We start from the raw sequence: 18841 nt of genomic DNA, 5'->3' as shown, positions 1-18841 counted from the left end.
AAGTCTGACTACAAAATTAAAGAAAGCACATCAGTCCAGACTGATGGGAAGGGAGAAGACACGGAAAGGGCCAACCCCTCATCCACATGTGGTGGATAAAAATTCAGGAGGGATATCTTGGGAGCAAGGAGTCCTAGCCCCTCAATAGGCCCCCAGTCAAGGGTTCCAGTGCCGGGAAGATAAGTCCCCATAATTTCTGGCTGCAAAGTAGGGATTGAGTTGGTGGAAAAAACTTCTGGAGTCCCAAGTAGTTCCTCTTTAAAAACCCATGCATGGGCTTACTCAGACTCACTTGATCTGAGCTTTAGCACAGGGGTGGCAGCTTGAAAGGCACTGGTGGCATGCAAGGAGAAATTGAAGTGTCTGGCATCAATGCAAGAGTTGGGAAAGCTTTCTTCTAGACAGAAATCAGGCTGAGGCTGTTGTCCCTTTTCTGAACCTTTCCCCCTCAAAGAACTAGCAGGCTGGTACCATATCTGAGATTCCATCAACTGGGCTAATACTGTTTGCCCCTCCCTGGAGATCCCCAGAGACTCCCTCCAACCCAACTTATAGGCCCACCCATGCTACATTTCCATATAAAATGGCTGGTCTTGGCACATGCTTTATAACTTCTTAAATCCTTTCAAACAAGCAATAGCAAGCCTCAGAGGCTCCAGTCCCTGTACCACTTGTTAAGTGGCCCCAGGTCTGGCAATAACAACAACCAGCTTAGTTTCACAGCTTGGTTTCATCTAGGAATCTCCAAACCCAACACAAGTAGCAGTCTTCTTAGATTGCTTCATAGATCAGGCAGGGTAGCCCCAGGCAAAACACAAGTGGGGCTGACCTTGGCCCAAACCACCTGGGAAACCCCAGAGCCTGCGCACCCAGTGGACAGCTACTGACCACATTGGAGCACCACCATCTTGCCCCAACACAGCTGACCCTCCATGAAGGGAGAAGGTTCATAGACAGTGGTGACAGCCAGTCCTTGCACTTGACTGGCTTGGGTAAATCCCTCCCATTTGCCTGCAAACAGCATTCAAGTCTCAACTATAAGGGGATGATGTGCGAGGCCCCCATGAAATGTGCACATGAAGTACCCAGCTTGAGTGATAGATGAAGCTGTGCCACTGGACTCTACAGGGCATCTACTACATTAGGCAAGGTTAACGAGACTGGGAGTCATAGCAGCTCTACCTAATACAAAGAAACAAACACAGAGAGGCTGCTAAAATGAGGAGACAAATATGGGACAAATGAAAGAACAGATCAAAACTCCATAAAAAGAACTAAGCAAAATGGAAATAAGCAATCAGATGCAGAATTGAAAACACTGGTTATAGAGGTGCTCAGGGAATTTAGTGAGGACCTCAACAGCATAATAAAGGTCCAGTGCGAAACAAAGGACACACTAACTGAAATGAACAATTTATAGGGGAATAAGAGTAGAGTTGATGAAGCTGAGAGTCAAATCAGTGATTTGGAACATAAGGAAGCAAAAAACAACCAATCAGAACCACAAGAAGAAAAAAGAATCCAAAGAAATGAGGATGGTATAAGCAGCCTCGGGAACAACCTCAGTGGGTGCAACATTCACATCACACGCTGCCAGAGAAGAAGTGAAAGAGCAAGAAATTGGAAGTCTATTTGAAAAAATAATGAAAGAAAACTTTAATAATTTGGTGAAGGAAATAGGCATGCAAATCCAGGAAGCATAGGGAGTCCCAAACAAGATGGATATAAAGAGGATCACTCCAAGAGACATCGTAATTAAAATGCCAAAGGTTAAAGACAAAGATAGACTCTTAAAAGTAGCAAGAGAAAGAAGACATTTACCTACAAAGGAGTTCCCATAAGACTGTCAGCTGATTTCTCAAAAGCAACTTTGCAGGCAAGAAGGGACTGGCAAGAAGTATTCAAAATGACAAAAAACAAGGACCTACAACCTAGATTACCCTGTTCAACAAAACTATCATTTAGAATGGAAGGACATATAAAGTGCTTCCCAGACAAGGTAAAGCTGAAGGAGTTCATCATCACCAAGCCATTACTACGTGAAATGTTAAAGGGACTTATTTAAGAAAAAGAAGATCAAAACTATGAACATTAAAATGGCAACAAATTCACAACTATCAACAACTGAATCTAAAAAAACAAATTAAACAACTAGTACAGGAACAGAATCATAGATACAGAGATTATTTGGAGAGTTATCAACTGGGAGGGAGAAGGGGGAGAATGGGGAAAAAGGTGCAATGATTAAGAAGCATACTTGGTGGATACAAAATGGACAGGGGGGTGTTAAGAATAGTATAGGAAATGAAGAAGCCAAAGAAATTGTATGCATGACCCATGGACATGAACTAAAGGGGGGTTTCTAAGGGAAAGGGAAGTACCAGGTGGAGGGGGACAAATAGGAAAATTGGGACAACTTGTAATTGCATAATCAATAAAATATATATTTTTAAAAAAACAGTGGGGATTGAGACTGTGGAAAATAGAAACTGCTAGAGGGCAGTTCCTCTTAAAGGGCCTATACCCAGACTTACTCCCTCTGAGCTCCAGCATAGGGGCAGCAGCTTGAAAGGCATCAGAGACACATGGGGAGGACCTGAATTGTCCAGCTCCAGGGCAAGAACTGGGGGACAGCTTTCTCTTAAACAAAAGTGCTGGCAGAGGACATTTCCTTTTCTGAGTCCTCCCCTTACAGAGCCAGCAGGCAGGTGCCATATCTGAGACTCCAACCAACCTGGGTCACACTATTTGCCCCACCCTGGTGATTGCCCAAGGCTCCATCCCACCCAACTCCAGGGCCCACTGAGGCTGTTTCCACTGATTTTTCCATACACATGTCTTGCCTTGGCTCATGCTTCAGATTTTTCTAAATACTCTCAAACAGTATCTTGCCTCAGCATGCCATTTGCCTATTGCTAAGTGACCCCAGGCCCAGCACTAGCAGCAAAGCAGGTGACAGCCTGGTTCACAGCCTGGACTTGCTTGGGCACCTCCAAGCCCAGCACAAGTAGCAGCCAAATGCAGATTGCATTGTAGATTATTTGGGTGGCCCCAGATGGAACAGAGGGGTGGGAAACCTTGGCCTGCACCTCCTGGGAGGACCCAGAGGCTGTGCACTCAGCAGACAGCCACAGACCGCATCAGAGAACCACTGCCCAACCAGCTCTACAAGCAACACACTCAACGGGTGGACTGAGCAGGCACCAGAGCCCTGCTGAAGTAAGTCCAGCTCTGTGGAGTGGCCCCTGCACAGCTGATCCTCCACAGTGGTCAGAGGTCGTGGTCAGTGGTCACTGCCAGGACTTGCAGCTGATAAGCCTGGGCAAATCCCTCCCATGGGAGGCTGTTCCACTGGACCCTATGAAACACTACATTAGGCCATCTACCAAGCCAGGGAGTAATAGCAGCTCTACCTAATACATGGAAAAAATCATAGTTCACCATCACCAAACCATTATTATATGAAATATTAAAGGGTCTTCTCTAAGAGGAAGAAGATTAAAACTATGAACAATAAAATAGTAATAAATACATATCTATCAATAAGTGAATCTAAAAAACAAAAGAAACAAACATGCAGAACAGAAACAGTCATAGGAACAGAGGATTGCCAGATGGGAGGGGAGGTTGTAGGGATGGGGGAATGAGGTGTAGGGATTAAGAAGTACAAGTTGGTTGTTACGGAATAGTCATGGGGATGTAAAGTACAGTATAGGAAATATAGTCTCAAAGAACATATATGCATGGCCCATAAACATGGACAGAGGTGTGGCGAATCCTGAGGGAGTGGGAGAGGTGTGGGTAGAGGGGGACAAAGGAGAAAAGTTGGGACAACTGTAATAGCATAAACAATAAAATATAATTTAAATTTTAAAAATAACCAAAACAGAAAAAAAGAAAATAAAACAATCATGACATACTTAAATGCTAAATATGTTTTCGTAACAAAAGTGAAAAGAAATTATCCAGATTGTGGTTTTCTATAGAAAAATGCTTACAGGTGCCTAAACAACTAATTTACACAAACTTGTGGAAAGTATATTAGTGATTGGAGACTACCTACTATGTTTCATCCTTTTATGTCTCAGCTGTCTTAATAGCTAATATATGCATGCAAGAATTATATAGCATATATAATTTATGTATACTAAATAATATGTACAGTCCTGTAGGTACTATTAGACAAAATTCTCAAAAATTTCTGCAAGAGTGCATAAGCATAGCACTATCTACCTCCTGCTAATCCACACGTTCCATGGGGGTAAAAGCAGCATGTTATCCAAACAATGGGAAATGATTAAAAAATATTACCCAGACAGATAATTCCTGGGGAAGGGAGGGAGCCACCTTTGCTCTGCGTGATAAGAATTATCTGAATTATTGCTCCATTTCAGTATTTTACCTTGGGACTAAGGGTTTGGACTTACAACCCTCTAAGTCTAACCGAGCTCTAACTTCAGACTCTGAAACCATGGTAACCAACCACCACAGTGGAGACAACCTCCCGTGCCACTGTGTATTTGCCAGGTCTTTATAGCTGAGACTTGAATCACTGCTGTACAATCAGCCGATTCCACCCAGTCTGCAGTGAGCTCCTGGCCCTTTGTTGATATGACTGGCATCATTAGTTTCTGGATAAATGTGCGCAGAAGGAAATGTTTTGGAGAGAGGGGATTAACTTTATGCTGTTCTGTTTTGCTATCATCATTATGTGACAAACTTTGGTAGCTCTCTCTGTTTTAGTATTTTAATTAAATTCCCAGAAGGCAGAGAAAAATGAGAAGATGTAATGTCCTGAACATAAAGGCAGATGCTCTTCTTTTTCCTAAATGTGACATTTATGTTTTCCTCATAAAGGAGTATCCCAGAGATCATCTGTTTCATGGGCTACAAATAAAATAAAGAATAGACTTCAGGATGTGGTGTGTGCATGGGTTGGGGGGATTGTGGTAAAAAGCTAGAATTTTATTAAATACCATTAGAATGTAGAAATCAGCTTTATTATTTTGTTTTCCATATTCTTTAATGTGTCATTAAATAAACTATACTACTTAGCATGTAAGTCCTTCATGCATAGCACCTAAAAATATGGAAAGTAGAATGCAGTTGTTTAAAGAATAAATTCAGGGATCAGCCTACCTCCGTCTTCTGCCACATACTAGTTGTGCAACCTTGGGCAGGCTGCTTACTATCTCTACTGTGCCTCAGTTTCCCCATCTCTAAAATAGGGCTAATAACAGATTCTGTTTCTTTAGATACTTAAGATGAGTAAGTGATTTTATATGTATTCATAAATACCGAGAATTTAGTGTTTCATAAATGTTAGCTATTATTATTTCATGATCATTCTTTCACTATTATTGAACTGTTTGATATAAAATTGGATTTCAAAAATAAAATAAATAACAAAAAGTTAAATAAATACTAGAGATAAGGAAATAGATACGCAATTGCTTCAAGTAATTAAAAACAAAATTGTTGCCTTTGTGACTAGAAAGGGCCTTAGAGACCATTCAGTGCAAATGCTACATTCATTGGACAGCTGCAGACACCAGATACAACAGGCACAGTCGCTAACCCAGAGTCCTGGAGCTGGTCGGGGTTATGGAGGCAGATTGGAGGAGGTCACTGACTCAGATCCCCAAATTTCTAGTCCATTTCTACCCTACTACACTAAATCCGTTTATAAATCTTAGACTATAGGTGAACTATATTAAACAGAGCTTTCAGAAGATATAACAACTTGTAAAATTAAGAAATCTAGTAAATAAGGCCTTACTATTACCAGACTTGATTATTGTGTGTGTGCATGCCTCAGTGTAAGTGTACACAAGTGTGTATCTTGTGTTCTTTAATAACTGATAGTAACAAAATGACTTCTTATCTTGATAATGGTGTATTGTATGTTTCAAAGTTATCAGTAGGTACCTTTCAGAGGCTAAGAGCATCAGCTTTGTAATCAGATTGACCAATATTCAAGTCTCGAATCCTGACTTTGTATTTTAATGGCTGTGACTCATTTTTTATTTGTAAAATTAGGTTAATAATAATAACTCCCTCATGGCTTTGCTTTGAGGGTAAAATGAGATAAAATAGATGTAGTCCTTATACATCAGATGTAGTCCAAAGTACATAACAATAAATAGGAAATATTAGCTGTAATCCTTATTGATGCAGATGACTTCTGTGATGTGGACACCAGCCTGCAGTGTCCATGGCGTTATGGATGAGACAAGACAAATTCACACGGACTGCAGAAATCCTGTGGAGGAAAAGGGAGAGGGCCAGCCCTGTCCCTTGCCTGGACAGGCTTTTATTGCTTTTCTGGGCACATTACATTGAGGATGGTCTTCATTTACTATGCACAGGTTCACTTTAAGTGGTTACCTTTTACAGAAAACAAAGGAGAGGATGTTGCTAATTACATCAAAAAAGAAGGATACTTGCAAATGTAAAGGGAAAAGTGGTTGAACTGGTTACACTTGTCCTTGGGAGGTTTAGCATAGATTTTAGGAAGTTATTTTAAAGATATGCAGTAAACATTTGTTGCCTCAATTCAGGGTGAGGGAGTTTTAGCAAAAAGCAAGTCTCAAAGCAGCCTAGGTACAAAGCAGGCCTGATTCCCCACAGGAGAGTCTATCCATGGGCGTGGGTCCTGTGTACCAGACCTCACTTTCCTGGCCTTTATGAGTGGGAGCTGGACTACATTTCCCACGCCACGCAGAACTGTCTCCTATACTTCTGAATACAAATCTGTTACTAAATGATTTTTAGTGCTTTCCCATTGTTTCTATGCTCAATTTTTTTTTTTTCATTATTACCTTTTGCACATGGTGGAGCCAAATAGAGAATACTTGGTAAAGTCTGAGTGCTTTTGGAAATACTGGACTTTCTCGAGATCTGTTCAGTCCTACACTTCTCCACACCCACAATGTCTACGTCAACAGCAAAGTGTCTTCGTTGGTTGTATAACAAATCGTCCAGGAAACTTTTAATTTCCAAGCCCTCCTGCCAATTAAACTGGAATCTCTGAGATGGGACTCAGACATCAGTAGTTTGTAAAGCTCCCTGGGTTTCCAATGGTCAGTGAAGGATGAAAACTGTTGTATGATATTAGGTATTGTTACAAGGTTCTTTGCATAGCAGGACAGAACATAAAGGTACTCAGATAGGTGAAAGGCCAAAGCCTTTTTCACCGACTGCTCCAAATGAGAGAAGACTGCCACGCAGAGCCACAAGAGGGCTGTCCTCAAAGACGGGGTAATAGTAAGCTGGAACTATATAAGGTTTATATATGGCAAGTGGGAGAAAACTATTCCTTACTTTAAAATTTGTGAAGGATCAAGATTGATTACTTGTTATATATGAAAAATTAAGTTGATTAGCTACTTGGTTAGTTTATTTTATTGAACAGATTTGTTCTTTATTCAGCATACCATGAAATAATGTAATGCTGCTCTCAGAATTAAGGATGGAATATGAAATTAAAAGCTTTCAAACTGAATATGAATCTTGAGTAGAATGTAGTAGACAAAATTTCAAAATGGCCCTAAGATTCCCAGCCCCTGGTATATACTTCTCCCAGTTATTCAAGCAAATATTAATCTGAGTACTGCTATGAAATGATTTTATAGATGTAGTTAAGATGATCTAATCACATGAGCCCTCCAAAAACGGAGCATTTTCTTTGGCAGGTGGCAGAGGAAGAAATCAAAGATCCGAACACAAGAGGAATTGACCATCACACCATCACCTGCTTGAAGATGGAGGGGACCACATAGCAAGGAATGCAGGTGACATTCGGAAGCTCAGAGCAGCCTCTGGCTGACAGGCAGTGTGGAAATGTGGATCTCAATCCTATTGAGATAAAGGGGACTGAATTTTGATAATGGTTAAAAACAAGTTTGGAATAAGATTTTTCCCCAGGGTCTGCAGATGAGAGCTCCATGTAGTTCAACATCTTGGTCTCGGCCTGTGCTACACTGTGTAGGGAGTTAGCCATGCCACGCCAGACTTCTGACCTGCCCACCCATGAGCTAATACGGGTGCTGCTTTAAGCCACTGAGCTTCATTACACAGCGATGGGAAACTAATACAAGGGGCTCTTTTGTTCTGTATTATTCTTTCCTTAAATCCCTTCTCTTTTCTCTGTGTACCAGGCTCAGAGACTCCTTGTTTTCGTCATATTAATTGAAAGTACATAATTTTTTGGTTAGTAAATTTATTTTCAAGATGCCAAGAGTGGCCCTAAAAAGGCAATAGGACTTCCATAAACGGACACATATCCTCCACCAGGCCAGCTTCCACCACTTCCCGACTTGGAACCTGGAGAGAATATAAGGGGTATGCGTATGATTCAGAATCTTTAGAAACTTACCCAAAGTAACTCAGTAAACAATAAAACTTGGACTTAAATATCAAACTAAATTTAAATCCAAATTCAACTCTCTCCCGAAATAATCATTTGACCTTGTATAGATTTATTTTTCTGGATCTATAACAGTGATTCTCAGCTTGGCTACACATTAGAATCACCTGAGAACTTAAAAAGTTCCAATAGCCAAACAACACCCAAATACATTTAATCAGAATATATGGGGGTATGCCCAGACATTAGTAAATTTTAAAATTCCCAGGTGATTCCAGTGTGCAGCCAAGTGGGGAAGAGAAGTCAGGTTATATGAATTTAAAAGCCTCTTTTAGTTCTAACAGTCTATGAATTTATGTTTAATAAACAGAAATATAAATTAACAAGCAATATTTTAATGATGCTTGAAAGGAAGGGATCAATTAAGGCTACAATTCACTACAGCTGTCTGTATTTAAGTGAGTTGGCATCATTTCAATCCAGAGGATACATCCATTTTATCATTTTAGCAACCATCTTAATAGGCTATGTTAGATATAAATGTTAATCTATGTATATGAGTTTGAGGAAGGTAGAATATATAACAAATGGGAGACAAGGTAACTATGTATTAGTATAGTGGGAAGGGGCAGGGGAAGAGGAAAAGTAAGAAATGTATGTATGTATTTAAAATTAGAAAAAGAGAGAGAGACAGAGAGACTGGAAAGTACAGAAATAGGCAATGACATATCCTTGATAGTGAACTGAATGACATTACAATGCTAAGGTGTAATAATAGCTCTTCATTTCCCAAACCTTCTATAAATTTGATGATTACATAAAACGCCATGTGGGCCCTGACCAAGTGGCTCAGTTGTTTGGAGTGTTGTCCCATACATTGAGAACCTGCGAATTCGATTCCCAGTCAGGGCACATACCTAGGTTGTGGGTTCGATCCCCAGTTGGGGCACATACGGGAGGCAACCAATCAGTGTTCTCATGTCAATGTTTTTTTTTTCTCTCTTTCTCTCCCTTCTTCCTTCTCTAAAATCAGTAAATATATACTCAGGTGATGATTAAAACTAAATCTTGTGGGAATAGGAGTGTTTTACAGAAATCAGGGAAAAAAAGGGGGGTGGGGAATGCAGAATGGTGCAGCCACTGTGGAAAACAACATGGAATTTCCTCAAAACTTAAATGGAACTACCTTTTGACCCAGTCATTTCACTGCTGGGAACATACCCTAAGAATCCTGAACCACCAATTCAGAAGAACTTATGCGCCCCTATTTTCATAGCAGTGCTATTTATAATAGCCAAGATTTGGAAACAGCCTAAGTGCCCATTAGTAGATGAGTGGATAAAAAAACTGTGGTACATTTACGCAATGGCCTTTTGCAACAACATGGATAGAACCGGTACTATTATGCTAAGTGAAATGAGCCAGTCAGTGAAAGACAAATACCATATGATCTCACTTATAAGAGGAATCTAATGAACAAAATAAACTAATGAGCAAAATGAGAGGCATAGAATCATGGGACAGACTGACAGTTGTGAGAGCAGAGGGGGAAGGCAGGGACTATTTGAAAGAAGGGGAAGGGATAGTCAAAGAACAAAGATGAAGGACCCATGGACGTGGGTAATCGGTTGGGGATTGACTACGGAAGTGGGGGGCGGGCGGGTGGAATGGGGGCCAAGGGCGAAAATTAGGACATTTGTAACAGTATAAACAATAAAACGTTTTTTTAAATGGGGGTTTTCCTCAGCTTGGTAAGTAAGAGAGCAGTAAACAGCTCTGTGAATGGAAGTGCTATTGAAATTAAGATGTTTGCAAGAAACATAAAATGGGACCAAAAAACTGCCATGAAAAGTAACATTTTTTCAAACCTGGAAATTTTGAGGGGGGCGTTTTTATTTCCACTGACTATGGATTGAGGGATCCCTAGAATTTATGCCACTCCTCTTAGTGCTTCTGTTTCTAATCTGTAAAATGGATTCAATAAGGGGACCCACTTCATAGGGTTTTTTGAAGAAGAAATGATTAAGTAGTTGTAGATGACTAAACATAATGTTTCAGACATGGTATTGTTATAGAAATGTTTATTAAATAAAAAGCAAACAAGCACAACATCTCCCTCCTGATTTTTCTTCCCATTCCTTGGTGAACTGAAGCTCTGAAAAGAAGACATTGAGCTGACATTGACCTCACTTTTTCTTTCTCTCAAGCATTGATCTAGCTAAATAATTTATAGGAATGTGTCATTCAATGTATGGATTGGGACCTGTAAGCCCCAAAGCTACAAATTTCAACTTTATTAAAGACTTCAGCTCTTTTCATTGTATTATCTTGTATAGTTACCCTTAACTCTAGAATAGGAAAACTGCTTTAGATATAACTAAGACATAGTTCTATGTGATATGTCCCTGATCTAGATGTTTATAGTCTGCTTAAAGTTGACATGTTTTAGTGTGAGCAGTAAACACTCTTTCTTTCACAGCCTGGCTTTTTCTAGGGTGGGCAGATTAAGCTGTTAACTGAGAAGTTTAAACTGGCCCCGTGTTTCTGGAGCCACAGGCATTCAGTTAAGCAGTGTTAGTGGTGCCCTGAGGGCATCTGTCCCAAGACAAAAGGAGCCTGTACATTTCCCAGCTGTGTCACTCAGTAGTTATGGGGGGTGGGGGGGGAGGAAACAAGTCCAGTGAATACATTAGTACGTTTATTAGTAACTCTGGAGGCCACTGCATTGCATTTAGAAAATGACTACGTCTGTGCATTGCCAAAGACAACACTATTGATGTCCCTTTTGGTCATAACTGATCCCAGGAAGAAAGATTACTTATGTCACTTTTGAAATAGTCATATCCTTTCATGTCCATGATGAAATAAAGTAAAAGCGTAGTTATTTCCAAGAGCTCTGGAAAACATGTCGCCTCGTACACACCAGTCTCCATATTGTGAAGAATAAAATCACTAAAGCTTGTTTTAAGGACAAAGCTTGTGAATTTTTGCAAGGTTTCCTTCTATCTTGGTGCAAAGATTAAATTTTAAATTGTATCATTTAATAATTTTCCAGAAATTCTTGAATGTTTGCTGTTTGACCTACTTGTTATCTCTTACCTTTTTCTATCCCAATATTCTCCTGCTCTCACCCATATTGTTCGGCATTAAATATCACAATAAACTTAGATCAATACCTTTCATTCAGTGCATGGGAGGTTGCACCGTTTCCACATGCGTGCCCTTCTCCTGGCTGCTTGGTGCGCCCTGCTGGACTCCCTCGGTAATGCAACCCGCTCTTAGACAAGCTTCTTGCATACACTTACAGAGGAGACACACTGTCTACTGCTGTCATCTCCGAAATATTTTCCTCCTCTTTCTTGGCTCACAGACTGATCCAGCTCATAACAGTTTAGATATCAACATTTTCTGCAAAAGCTTGCTCCTTCTCAGTGCAATGCCCTGAATGTTTGTGCCCTCTCACCAAATTCAAATGTTGAAGGCTAATCCCTAGTGTGATTATGTTTACAAGTGGAGCCTTTGGAGAGTGGAATGGAGTCCTTCCACTTACAGGTGAATGGACACCTATAAGGAAAAGACAGAAAAAGAGAGGAAAAATCTCTCTCTCTCTCTCTCTCTCTCTCTCTCTCTCTCTCTCTCTCTCTCTCTCTCGGCCATGTGAGCACACAGCGAGAAGCTGGCTATTTACATATCAAGACGCCCATCCTCACCAGAGAGCAGATTTGCTGGCACTTGGATCTTGGACTTCCAGCTCCAGAACCATGAGAAATAAATGTTTGTGGTTTAAGCCACCCAGTCTATGGGAATTCTGCTATAGCAGGCTGAATTAAGATACTCGTTTATTTAAATGGGTATCAAGGGGTTGAGAGCAATTTCGGAATGTTAAAGTCATTCTTGTTCATCTTGTAGTGCACAAACGGGTATGTCTAAACTATGCTTGTGACACTGTAATCACAATAACAGGAATTGTGACCTCACTAGTGAACTCCACAGTGACAGATGGGGGTGAGATGCTTCTTTACCTCCTCTAACCCAAGGAGTGTGGTGCCCCCTGCTTGCCCCTTTCACCTGAGATCCCAGAGTAATCTCTTTGAAGATGATTATCATACTCCACCCACTTTTTATTTGCTATTAAATTTGCTCTTTTGATACCTCTTGTTTCTCCTGCCTCCCCTATTTTTAACCCCCAACCCAATTCATGGGGAGTTTCCTTTATTTATTGAATAGCTGCTCAGAGAACCTGGAATAATTTATTTTCTCCATATGTTCATGCTGCAGGTTGGCCAAATTCCTAAAAATCCTCACCATCATTTAATATTAAAATTTGTCATACAGTGAAGAGTTGTAAGAGATCGTGTGCCTTGCTCTGTGCTAAGTTCTATCAATAAGATTAAACATATAACTATAGAAGGCTTGCACCATCCCAGATACCACAGAGGACTCAAGCAAGTATGTAGCAGTAGGTTCTCAAGAATGTATAACCCTAGGGAATGGGCAAGAAACTAATATTTATTGAGCTCCTAACACATTATCCTCACACTAAACCTATAAATTATTATCATCCCATTTTAAAAATAAGATCTCAAAAGGTCAAAAAGATTAGAAAACTTGCTCAATATTCCAAAGTGAGAATAAACAATTATGATTTAAAATATTTAACACCATAGTAATTCCCATACTGAACTGGAAGAATAGGAGAAGTACTCAATTCCTCACAACATCGGGAGAAATAGATGAGTGACATGTAATAGCAAAATGATTTCTGTATTTAAGAGAGGGAGAAATTTCATCTGGTAAGGAGAGCTGGAAAGAACTCAAAAAAAGACTGTATTTAGTAAAGTACTTGGAGAAAGGATTTTAACAAGCCCATGTGGAGGAATGTGAAAGTGGTCTGCAAAAACAATCTCAGGACAAATAAGCGGCTTCAGCATGGCCGCAAGATAAAGTAAACATGCAAATATCCATGGCATTTCGATGTACTATCAATGTATATGTGTGTGTTTGAAAAAAGTTGTAAAACAATACCATTTACAATGGCTCCTCTAAAACTGAACTAGGTATAAGTCTAACAGAATATTTTCCAGATCTGTACGCTGAAAACTGCAAAATTCTAATAAAAATAAATCAAAGAAGGGCTAACTAAATGAAGAGACATGACATGTTCAGGAATCTGAAGACTCAACATAGTAAAGATGACAATTCTCCCCAAATTAATCTCCAGATTTAATGCACTCCAATAAAAATCCCACCAGGACTTTTTGTGTAGAGACAAGATAATTCTAAAATTTATAGGAAAAGGCTAAGGAGCTAGAATAGCTAACATAATTTTTAAAAGAATAATAAATTGGTAGAAATTACTCAACCAGACTTTAAGACTTACTATAAAATTACAGTAATTGGGTAGTGTGGTAGTACTACTAGAGAGAAAGACACCTAGACCAGTGGAACAGAGCAGAGAACCCAGAAACTGACCCATGCACGTATGGACAATAAATTTTTGACAAGTGTGCAAAAGCAATTTGATGAAGGATATTCTTTTCTATAATGATGGAACAGTTGAACATCTATATTTTAAAAAATTACCTAAACCTCAACCTTACACAAAAACTAACTCAAAATATATCATATATAAATGTAAACTGTAAAGTTTTTAGACAAAAACAGAAAATCTCTATAGCCTGGGATTAGGCAAAGAATTCTTAGACGTGACACCAAAAACAAGATCCATCATAGAAAAAAACTTGATAAATTGGAGTTCATCAGAATAAAAAAAAAGTTTATTCTTTAAAGACACTATCAAAAAATGAAAGACATGAGCTTCAGACTAAGAAAAATGTGTACAAATCAAATATTCAACAAAGGACTTGTATCCAGAATATAAAAAACTCTCTAAACTCTATTAGACTAGAATCAACCCAATTAGAAAGTGGAAAACAAGCATTGAATGGATACTACACCCAAAAGGATCTATAGATGGTAAAAAAAAAAAAAAAGCATATGAGTAGATGTACAAATTATTAGCCATTAGGGAAATGCAAATTAAAGCCACATCGAGACATTACTAAACATAGTAATTAATTAATTTTAACCTCTCGAAGTGGCTAAAATTAAAAATACTGACAATACCAAGTGCTGGTGAGGATGTGGAGCAAGAGAAACACATGGCAAGGAACACAGAGTAAAGAAATACATTGCTGGTGGGAATGCAGAATGATACAGCCACCCTGGAAAAGAGTTTGTCAGTTATCATAAAGTTAACCACACACTTACCCCATGACCCAGCAATCCAGTTTATAGATTGTCATGGACTGAATGTCCATAACAAATTGTTATGTCCAAATTCATATGTTAAATTCTAACTACCCATGTGATGGCAGTAGGAGATGGTTACTTTGAGAAATAATTAGGGCTTGAATGCAGAGCTCTGATGCACGAAGATAATACTCGCACAAAAGAGAGCTCAATACCTCTCCTTCTGCCACAGAAGGACACAGTGGAAGTCATCAGTCTGCCTGCCACGTGGAAGGGTCTTCACCGGATCCCAGCCATGCTGGCACACTCTGCTGTCAGACTTCCAGCCCTCAGAACTGTGAGAAATAAATGTCTACTGTTTATAAGCCACCCATTCTATGGTGTTTTATTAGAGCAGCCTGAACAGACATTTGTATTAATCTTAGAGAAATCAAAATTTATGTTCTCTTAAAAACCTATGCATGAATGTTTATAGTGGTTCTATTCATAATCTCCAAAAACTAAAAATAAGCTAAATGTCCTTCATTGGGTGAAAAAATAAACAAACGGTGGTACATCAGACCATTGAATACTACTCTGTGATAATAAGAAATAAATGATCAAACAGCAGCTCATATGAATCTCAAAGGCATTACGCTGAGTGTAAAAAACAAAAGCCAGACTCAAAGGTAGGGTGCACATGAGTCCATTTATATGATATTCTTGAAATGACAGAATTATTCTGATGAAGAATATATTAGAGGTTGCCAGAGGTTGTAGATAACGTCAGGGTGTGACTTCCTGGGGATGCCAGTAGGGCATTTCTGGGGGAGATGAAACTTCTTTGCATTCTGATTCTGGTGTGATTTTATACATCTAAACATGTGTTACAATTCCTAAAACTGTTTACCAAAGGAGTCAATTTTTATATGACAATTTCAAAATAAAATGAGATAATATGGGGCTGAAGCATTGCTCTGTCTGCCTGCTGTGACTCTTGGGGGGGAAGGTTCAGAAAAGGAACAATGGCCTCTGCCAGTTCATCTGTATAAGAGAAAGATTTCCCCCAGTTCTTGTCCTGATGCCAGACATTTCAGTTTCTCCCCATTTGTCTTTGATGACTTCCAATCTGCTACTTCCATGCTGGAGCTCAGAGGGAGTGAGTCCAAGTAAGTCTGTGTGTGGGCCCTTTAAAAGGAACTGCCTAGACTCCGGCAGTTTCTTTCTTCCACAGCCTCAATCCCTGCTGGTTTTTACAGCCAGAAGTTATGGAGATTTGTCTTTCTGACACTGGAACCCTGGGTTGGGGGTCCTGGTGTGGGGCTGGGATCCCTTATTCCTGAGATATTCTTCCCGGTTTTTATCCTCCACATGTGGGTGTGGGATCGTGCTCTTCTGCAACTTCACCCCTCCTACGAGTTTCCGTGTGCTTTCTTCTTTAATTCCATAGTTGCAGGACTTCCATGCAGCTAGATTTCTGACATTTCTGAGAAGGTCATTCTGTAGTTGTAATTTTGATGTAGTTGTGTGAGAAGGTGAGCCATTTTACCAATGCCGCCATCTAGACCAGAAGTCCCCTAGGTTACTTTTTAATTATCTTAAATTCTAGAATTTTTTTTAAATGTGCATAGTGCTTTTACACATGAAAATTGTAACTATAAAAAAGCAGAATTTATTTTCTAAGTCACCCTATTGTGCTTTTTCTTATTTAACAAACATTTTTTACTAATGTTTAAAATACATCAAAAACCCCAATCACAAGTCTATAGTTCAGTGAATTTTTACAAAATGAACACAGTCATGAAAAAGAACATTGAGATCGAGCCCTGACTAGTGTGACTCAGTTGGGGGTCCTCCCTCAAAGCGGTAGGTCAGGGCAAGTGCCTGGGCTGCAGGTTCGGTCCGCTCCAACTGAAGCACATGTGAAAGGCAGACGATGGATGTTTCTCTCTCACATCAATGTTTCTCTCCCTCTCTTTATCCCCTCCCTTCTCCTTTCTCTTAAATTAAATAAATAAAACCTGAAAAAAAAGAACTGAGATCAAGAAACATTATTCCTAGCAACTCGAAGGACTTGTCATGCCCTTTCAAGGGACTAACTACCTTCCAAGTATAACTGGTGCCACCATTCTACCTTTTAATACCATAGAATAACTTTGCTAATGCACCTTTAAATAAGAACAAGTCTGCCACTTTATATTAGTCATGTTATTACCCATTTGGCATTGAATCAAATACACAATGATTAGAGATATTTGGTTTCCATAAAGTATGCTCCCGGGAATCTGTTTTTCTGAAAGTATTTCATTTTGAATTATCAAGATCTGAAAGTATCAGATTTTAAGAGATGACTTTCCATCGCAAGGTCCTAAGATGGGAAAGCAGTGATGCTGAAAGAAGTCCCTCTGTCGGGTGAGCAAGAGTACTGCGTTGTTACTGCAGCGTGAAATGGAGCATGGCGCAGCGTAAATTCAGAGTGCACTTGCTTCATGTGAACCCTTCGTTATTTTATTACCACCAGGAAGAAATATAACTTTGCCTTTAGTCACGTTCAAATCTTCTGAGAGAGAAATATTAAATTTATAAACAGATGAGGAATAAACTTTAGTATTGTCATATATTATAAATATATTTGAGACATAAAATCTATAATAAATGGAGAGAAGCAGTGCATTTTATACTTAAAGAGTGTCTGGTAATACTTCATTCTGGCTGAGCAATGTATAGATTTGGGAATGTTTTCCTTACTCCTCATTCAAATAGTCCATCAATTTTTATGTTTTTAAAAAATTGGATGATGAGTTCATCAGAGGTTGAGTTTCATTTTCTTTAAAATTTGGATGATGATTAATCATATTTCCCTATTACCAATTTTTCTTTTTTTCCCCCCTAAGGCAGAGAATGGGAGAAATGAACTGATTTATAAATCTACTATTCCCTGAATTATAAACCACCATTATTCCTTGATAGTTTCTTCTATGAACCATGGACCCTGAGAAGCATAGTATGAGAAAAGGGGAAAAGAAATATTATTGGCCCTGGCTGGTATGGCTCGGTGGGCTGAGTGCCAGACTTCGAAGCAAACGGCCACTGGTTCTATTCCCAGTCAGGGCACATGCCTGTGTTGCAGGCGAGGTCCCCCATAGGGGGCATGTGAGGGGCAGCCACACATCGATGTTTCTCTCCCTTCCCTTGTCTCTGAAAATAAATAAAAATATTTTTTAAAAAAGAAATATTATTGCACATATTTATTAAGCAACTGGGTGGATATGGTACTTTATTTATAGATTGTCATTTAATAAAATAAATATAGTCCTACCTCCTATGAACTTAAAGTTTAAAATTAAACTACATCAATCTGTTCTTCTAGGGGAAAGTCCATAGGCATTTACATTAACATTTGTGAAAGAATGGAAGGGAACAGCCACACAGATAGTTCTGAATGGTGGATATTACCAAAGCTTTTATCATCGAACCTACTTTCTTTCTCCTATGTTTACATGTGGCCTTATCTGTTACTCCAAAAATTAAATCATAGCACTGCTAACAAAATAATAAAACAACCTCGAAAAGACTAAATCATCAAGATGGAGAAAGCAACCACTACTTCTAGCAGCTCCAACCTCAATTCTCCCTAAATCCTGCTTCAAGCTGATTTATGTGGTCCCTTCTTTGACTCATAAAAAGCATACAGCTTTCCTTTCCTTCAAAGCTTTCACTCAAGTAAGAAAAACAAAAGTTGTGTCCTCAAACTGCTTATTTGATATAGTACAGGAATAGGGTCAATAGAAGTATAACGCAAAAGGAAAAGATACTATTGATTGGAGTAGTTGCTAATTATTAAAAAGATTGAGATGCCAAAATTACAATATTTTAACAGGACAACAAGAAAATTGTCAGGCTTCCTTTTAAAACAAATTTCCTGTCTGAAAGTCCTGGGCAGAGAGGAAGAACACAAAGAGAAAGCCCAGATAAAAGGGAAGTTTCATAAGAGTGGTTATAGTCCAGGCTGAGGTAGAGACAGAATCTGAAATAATCCCTTGAACTTGCAGCTAAGGCGGTTTCGCTTTGATCCAGACATGGTACCCGGCGGGTTTGCATTCACTACCGGAAAGCAGTAGTTCTTAGTTCGTGGTCCCCAGACCCGCAGCATCAGCATGACCCGGAAACTTGTTAAAAATGCAAATTTTCAGTCTGTACCCCAAAACTGCTGAAGTAGAAATTCTGGGTGTACAACCGAGC

This window comes from Desmodus rotundus, chromosome 11, assembly GCF_022682495.2.
Source record: "Desmodus rotundus isolate HL8 chromosome 11, HLdesRot8A.1, whole genome shotgun sequence".
Classification (NCBI taxonomy): Eukaryota; Metazoa; Chordata; class Mammalia; order Chiroptera; family Phyllostomidae; genus Desmodus; species Desmodus rotundus.
Note: the sequence above shows the minus strand (reverse complement) of the source record.